Source organism: Macaca thibetana, chromosome 8 (genome assembly GCF_024542745.1).
Source record: "Macaca thibetana thibetana isolate TM-01 chromosome 8, ASM2454274v1, whole genome shotgun sequence".
Classification (NCBI taxonomy): Eukaryota; Metazoa; Chordata; class Mammalia; order Primates; family Cercopithecidae; genus Macaca; species Macaca thibetana.
Window position 1 is genome coordinate 124,436,790 of NC_065585.1, and position 7,889 is coordinate 124,444,678.

Genomic DNA, 7,889 nt, shown 5'->3' on the forward strand with positions numbered 1-7,889 from the left:
GAAAACAGGTATGGAAAAGCACTTATGGAGGACGATTATTCTAATAATGGGGAACATAAAAGAAATGAGGTGGGATGAGGTCACTAAGCAAGTTATATCCCATTTGTCAGAAAACCCACTAGTACTATCCTTGGTGTTTCTGGAGTTCACTTTTTTTGATCCCTTAACTCTATTGGCAAAGACTTGGCTATAGAGTACTAATTGTGATGCAAGCAAGTTCTTTTGCCAATGGCAACCAGCAGAGCTTCCCCAGAAGATTGGAGGGGATGAGTCAGGGGCAAGGAAGGATTAACAGATTCTGCATCAAGGCCTGTTGAACCAAGTCCTCTCCCCAAGACAGACACATACTAGTCAAATAAATTAGATTTAAATCATCACCTGAGGCAATCCTGAAAGAGAAAAGCAGTCCTAGAAAAGAGTGGAGGAAAAGAGGACAGCCCCATTCTCTTTGTGACCACGAAGACTGCCGCCATGTGGATTGGAGCCACATGACTGCTTTTAGCACCAGCTGAGATTCTTCTGCCCTGAAACTAGTTCCTCCGAGTTATTCCCAGGCCTGGAGATTTAATTCCTGCACCTGGAAGGTGAGGAAAGCGTATGGACAAATGAGCTATGAACTTAACAGGCTAACATCCCAGCTCCACAGGGCTGTGGCCAGAAAGGAATTCTCCTTTCAAAGCTGACTCTGGATTGTTTAGAGAAAGAAATGAATAATCACTGAGTCAGAATGAGAAGTCCTTCCTTCCTCCTCAGGAGGATGTCCTGTTAGCAACCTCTTTGGACACAAGGAGGAAATTAAGAAGCATCATTACTGTTAATATCACTTTCTTTTCCAGAACGTTAACAGCCCTGATATCATGCAAAGTTTGATAAAAATACGTTTCGTAAGTCAATTATTGCATCATAATTCAAAAAAAAGTAGCAAACGTTGTTTAGAAACCAGAAATAAATAATAATCACTCTTGGATATAATTTCCCCATAAATTAAAGCATATCCCATTGTATGATATCTGAGACATAACAATTCTCCAAAACTTTCAAATATAAGCTCTATTACAGCATTGGTTTTTTAAAAAATCACTGATTATTTTAAATGTATTAATCAAAGAAAGCAGCAAATGAATTTTTTTAATCCATTGATTCTTTTATCAGGCATTCAAATAATTCAGAAAAGACGTGTTTCTAACTTTTACATTAGAATAAAAGTAAGCATTTTCTTAAGAATCTTGGGGTTTTGGCTCATCAGATTACTAGACATGTTTAGATGGTTCTTGTCATTATGTCCTCATAAATACAAATTGCAACTGTGGTCATGAAAAGAGATTCCCTCCTTGTTAGAAAATAGCAATATCCATTAGTAAAAGTCTGAGGCTTGTTGTAACTGACAAACAAAAGAAAAAAAAAATCAGAAGTGAATAAGAAGCTTTTTAAACTTTGGGAAGCCTGAATTCTTATGGGGTTCTCTGGTGCATGTGAAGTCACTAACCGTAAATTCGGAAGTTAGTGGGTTCTCCAGTAAGTAAAATAAGCATCTATTTAAGTATATTCATGCTTTATGAAGTTTACCACTCAAAAATTTGCTGTAAGACGGAGAGCATGTCTCTATTCTCCCTACCACTCTAAAATCTTCCGAACAGTGCTGTTCACACTGGAGCTTTCAAACAAATGCCTGATTTATTGAAAGAATCTATAGACAAAGAGGTAAACACACTACAGGGCCAAATTCCCTGGCTCATTGTGTATGTGTAGTAGACCTTATATTGTGAAATCATTTCAAGCTTGGTATGCAGAACAATTAAACAGAAATATGGAAAGGGATAGAGTCTATTGTTCCCCATAATGGATAATTAAGAGCAAAATTTGTAGAGTTTAGTGACAAACCCAAACATGAAATCTCCCAAATGTAACCTTAAAGCTAAATCTTTAAGGCAAAAGTGTCCAAACAGAAGATGACTCACATTCCAATTATTCAATTGGTCACACAAGACCAGGTGTGGTGGCTCACGCCTGTAATCCCAGCACTTTGGGGGACCGAGGCAGGTGGATTACTTGAGGCCAGGAGTTCAAGACCAGCCTGGCCAACATGGTGAAACCTGATCTCTACTTAAAAAAAAAAAAAAAAAAAAGCAAAAACAAAAATTGACTGGGCACGGTGGTGCACGCCTGTCATTCCAGGTACTCAGGAGGCTGAGGCATGAGAATCACTTGAACCTGGGAGGCCAAGGTTGCAGTGAGCCAAGATCATGCTAATGCACTCCAGACTGGGCAACAGAGCGAGACTCTGCTTCCCCCCCTCAAAAAAAAAATTGTCACACAAGCAAAAAGTCCATTGCTTACCTCACTTTTCCCTAGTCTTATGGTTCATTTTCCTTAAGACTAGGAAGTCTTAGGAATACTAAGACTAGGAGTTCCTGTATTTCCTTGGAAAATACAGGTATTCCCTCTTCATCCAGGATTTGACACCCCTGTTAAATGATAGTTCTGAGACTCCCTCTTTGAACAACCAGAAACCCTCATCAGGCAGTTTGAAGACAGTAGACACAGATTTTTCTCTCTGAGTTGAAGATATATGCTAATACTTGGTATACACTCTTACGTGGTACGCTTTTTTTTTTATTTTTTTATTTTTTTATTGAGATGGAGTCTCACTTTGCCACCCAGGCTGGAGTGCAGTGGCATGATCTTTGTTCCCTGCAAACTCTGCCTCCCGGGTTCAAGTGATCCTCATGCCTCAGCCTCCCAAGCAGCTGGAATTACAGGCTACCACCAACACGCCTGGCTAATGGAGCCCTTGTTATATTTCAGATGCACTGCAAGGACCCAGTTACAATGGTAGCTTGGCCAGGCAACAGAGAAAATATGGTTCGGATTTTCTCTCCTTTTCCTTTTAGTAATCATGAAGGGTATCTGTACTTAAAGAACAATTTAATTCAAAAGCCATTACATTGGACCATAGCTGCCTGTATTTTTTAGAAGCAACTAACTTGCCTGTGTTTTTATAATAACATGTATCCTTTATCTACACTATATAATATCAACAGTTTCAATAAGGTACTTGGCCTTTTAAACATGCCTTTGTCTCGTGTAATGTAGATAGTTGATTTTTATTAATAGCAAATATTAATATATTAACTTATTCATAATTTTGTTCTTGCACTTCTGCTAAAAGATGAAAGGAAATACGACAGAATATTTGTCTCTTGTCCATGCTTTAGTTATAAGGAATTCTCACATTATCCTTCTATCTAAATACAGGTCTCTGTGTATCCCTCACTTCCAAAAAACAGCTTTTAAAAGTAGCAGTGATGACAACTCAGTTCATGCATTTATTATAAAAACAAAATCTAAGATTTTAGGAAAAGGATAAAATGAAATTATTTAAGGGATATTAGGATATTTTAAGTATTTAAGATAAAACGTGTGTAAATTTGGAACGGGTTCCTTTCCTTATACTGGGTGACCTGATAAAGACAGTGAATGAATGGGAGAAATAACATGCTTTTATCTTTCTCTTTTTTTTTTTTCTTTTGAAATGGAGATTCACTCTGTTGCCCAGGCTGAAGTGCAGTGGCGCGATCTCAGCTCACCGCAACCTCTGCCTCCCGGGTTCAAGCGATTCTCCTGCCTCGGCCTCCAGAGTAGCTGAGACTACAGGTGTGAGCCACTGTGCCCAGCCATGCTTCTGTCTTTCTAACTGGATCTCTGATTCTACCTCAGCACAGCACCCAAAAAGGACCTTTGCTTTGCATTTTTAATTCTGACGCTCACGTATCTTTAGTAAATTCAGTAAAAATCTTAGAAAATCTTTCCCCCCAGTGAAAGTCTTATGAAGGGCTCCATACAGTTATTGGGAACTGTAGTTAAGAGCTGAACCCCCAGTAACACTCATACTCCTTGGAAAATGCACCATGGCCACATGTCTGGACTAAGATTTGTACAGTGGAACACTTGTCTCCAATATTGCACCATACCACATGATACAGCAAATGTTCCCCTGACCATTAGACAAAAGATATTACTGAAAAGTCTCTCAAATATGTTTGTTTTGCAACGAAGCTTCCTGGCATTAATTTCATTAAAAAGTTGGCCGGGTGTAGTGGCTCATGCCTGTAATCCCAGCACTTTGGGAGGCCAAGACAGGCGGATTACCTGAGGTCAGGAGTTTGAGACCAGCCTGCCCAACATGGCAACACCCTGTCTCAATTAAAAATACAAAAAATTAGCCAGCCATGGTGGTGGGCACCTGTAATCCCAGCTACTCAGGAGGCTGAGGCAGGAGAATCACTTGAACCTGGAAGGCAAGGTTGCAGTGAGCCAAGATCATGCCACTGCCCTCCAGCCTGGGCGACAATAGTGAAACTCCGTCTCAAAAAAAAAAAAAAGTTTAAAAAAAGTTGCATCTAACAGAAGTACTAAATTATAAATATATCATTACAAAATAGGTAGAAGGAGAGAAGGAAGAGCATGTCGGATGGTATTTCTTCCACTGTCAAAAAGGAGTTTATTAACAAACATAAGACCAAAAGTAACTATACACTGTATATAAAATTGTTATATACCAATTTTATAAATGAACAGGAAAGATTTTTTTCCTACCATAAGGTTTACAAAGCAAAAGTGACACCATGGTCTTTTCAGTTGCCAGAGCGAAGGAAGCAAAAGCATCCATTATGAGATTCACCAGAAGGGTATGACCAGCTTTAGAAGGAGAATCCTGGACAACAACACACGCAGCTGTGAAGGCCACAAGTGTGACACCCAAAGCCAAGTGAAATGGAAGGAATGTGAAGATGCTGTCATAAACATTTCTACCTCATATGACAGCTTTAACAATACTTTCAAGGTTGTCATGGGTAAGAATGATATCGGAAACTTCTTTAGCTATATTTGTTTCTGTTAATTCCATTGCAGATCCAACATTTGCTGTCTTTAACACTGGGCCATCATTAGGACCATCACGAGTAACTGTTACAATTTGCCTCTGTCTTGAAACTTTATTCATTACACATTTTTACTGAGTAATATTATATTTAACAGTAAGGCCAGTGTACCAGTCGGGGTTCTCTAGAGAAATAGTAGCAACAGGTTATATAGGAGGAGATTTATTATAGGAATTGGCTCATGTGATTATGAAGGGTGCTAAGTCCCACAATTGGCCTTCTGCATGTTGGAGAACCACAAGAGCTGGCAGTGTAATTCAGTCTGAGTCTGAAGATCTGAGAACCAGGAGAGCTGCTGATATAATTCCTAGTCCAAGAAGGCCCGAGAAGTGCTGATGTCTCAGGGCATTAGAATACAGATGTCCCGGATGAAACAGGGAGAATGTATTCACCCTTCCTCTGGCCCTTAGTTCTATTTGGGGCCTCAAAAGATTGAGTGGGGGTAATCTTCTTTAGTCTACTGATTTAAATGCTAACAGTCCCTCCAGAAACAGCTCCAAAGACATACCCAGAAACAATGTTTCTACCAGTTAGCTGGGCATCCCTCAGCCCCGTCAAATTAACACAGAAAATTCACCATCACCAGCTGGATCTTGCAAGTACATGAAATTTTGATCATCCCTTGTTTTTGAGCCTTTGGTTTTTTTTTTTTTTTTTCAAGTTCTTGATTTTCATTTTTATGCATTAGTTTCTTGAAATCTGTACCCTCTAAACATGGGTAACCTTTGGAACCTTTACAATGCTGTATTTCAGGGCAACAGCCCTTACAATGTGGAGATTGTCGCTAGAATCACACACGCAGTGAATCTAATATGCTGGCATTACGAAACTGCATTTGGTACCTCAGGTGTTGAGGGTTGAAATAGGTCTCCCAAAAAGATGTGTTCAAGTCCAAACTCTGGTTCCTGTGAACATGACCTTATTTGGAATAAGGTCTTTGTAAATGTAATCAAGATGAAGTCACATTAGACTAGGGGGGCCCTAATCCAGTAAACTGCTGTCCTTAAAAAAAGAGAGAAATTTGGACACAGACATACAGAAGACAGACGGCCATATGAAGACAGAAGTTCCAAGTCAAGGAATGCCAAAAGTTTGCCAGCAACCATGAGAATCTCTGAGAAAAGCAAGGAAGAATTTTTTCCTAGAGCCTTCAGAGGGAAAATGGCCTCTGGGACCTCTGGGCTCTAGAACTGGATAAAAATACATTGCTGTTGTTTCAAGCTACTCAGGTTGTAGAGTTTTGTTGAAGCAGCCACAGGAAACTTATGCCTTGGGTCTTATAGCATCTTCAATGCCTACAAAAGCAATTCATGCAAGATCTGTAGTAATATCTTACACATTCTCAGCCGGGTTTGTTGTCAGTATCTGCAGAATTTCTGAATGCCAGGCACGGTATTCTTAGCCCTGCACAAGCCGTTGGTTTCACACCACTTTGGAAAATACAGGTATTCCCTCTTCATCCAGGATTTGACACCCCTGTTAAATGATAGTTCTGAGACTCCCTCTTTGAACAACCAGAAACCCTCATCAAGCAGTTTGAAGACAGTAGACATAGATTTTTCTCTCTGAGTTGAAGATATATGCTAATACTTGGTATAAACTCTTATGTGGTATCCTTTTTTTTTTTTTTAATTGAGATGGAGTCTCACTCTGCCACCCAGGCTGGAGTGCAATGGTATGATCTTTGTTCCCTGCAAATTCTGCCTCCCGGGTTCAAGTGATCCTCGTGCCTCAGCCTCCCAAGTAGCTGGAATTACAGGCGACCGCCAACATGCCCGGCTAATTTTTGTATTTTTAGTAGAGACGGAGTTTCACTATATTGGCCAGGCTGGTCTCGAACTCCTGACCTCAAGTGATCTGCCCGCCTTGGCCTCCCAAAGTGCTGGGGTTACAGGCATGAGCCTATGGTATGCTCTTTCCCTTCCTTCTCTCTCTTTCCCTTCCTCCCTCCCTCCCTCCCTTCCTTCTTCCTTCCTTCCTTCCCTCCCTCCCTTCCTTCCTTTTTCTTTTCTTTCTCAAAATCTATTCTTAAATGATGATGAAATCCCAAAAAGGCACATTCTATTATATTGCCAATCTGTTGGGGTGGACCCTCAACAACTAAAATATTGTTATAATTATAAGAACAATGAACAGCAATACTTGTCAAAAAGGTATTTCAAAATGGGTATGGGAGTTATACAATGAGCTTCATCAGTGGAAGCCTGGACTCCTGGAATAGTAATGTGCTTGCTTTATCAGAACAAAAGACTGTTGCATTTCCCATAGTTTTACAAGCACCCAAATGTCTCACAGAGTGATTATCTTTCATTTTCTTTACAGAATAAGCCAAGCAAAGGGGAACTGCAAAAGAAAAGCTTTCAGGAACAGCCACCACCAAGATTGTTATTCTGATAACGAAAAACTGAATAATACATTCGGTATAAAGTGTAATGCAATCTAAAGTTCATTGGTTGCACCAAGTCCCAAAAGTCTGTATTGCCAAATTTGTCATTAAGGAGACAAAGTTAGGGTAATAGCCATAAGCCAACTACACTTGCCAATCATTATGGATAATTTTATAAGTTTGTCTTGTAGAATTATTATATTTTTTGGTGTATGTTTGAATCGGCCGCATTTTGCTTTCACCCTCTCGGGCTGTTGTGTCCACGCTGGTCCCGTGAGAACCTGTTTTTGTTTTGTTTTAACTCCCTCTGTTCTTAGTTTCAACAAAAAAATCAGCAGAGACAAACACGATGAGGCCTGCTTGTGAGTTATAACCAGAGCCCTCCCTTGCCTAGGATGCCGACGGCAGGCTGGGATCTGAGGTCAGCGCCTTCCTCCTCTTCTCTGATCCTCCCTGAAAATGCCGTGGTAGCAGGCAGCATGGTACCGTGGGGGATCTGCGCCACATCGCCACCACGAGGTTCACCAGCCGGACTTCCTCCCCTTGGCCGCCCGGCAGCTCGC

The 7,889-nt window shown here is 40.4% G+C and overlaps 1 long non-coding RNA gene across 1 annotated transcript; it reads left to right on the forward strand.

The window, feature by feature from the left end:
* The first annotated feature begins 240 nt into the window (after nucleotides 1–240).
* Nucleotides 241–7,485, forward strand: LOC126961456 (uncharacterized). Its single transcript, XR_007728303.1, has 3 exons — nucleotides 241–584; nucleotides 4,639–4,853; nucleotides 7,263–7,485. It is a non-coding gene; the product is annotated as an uncharacterized LOC126961456 (long non-coding RNA).
* Nucleotides 7,486–7,889: the final 404 nt, after the last annotated feature.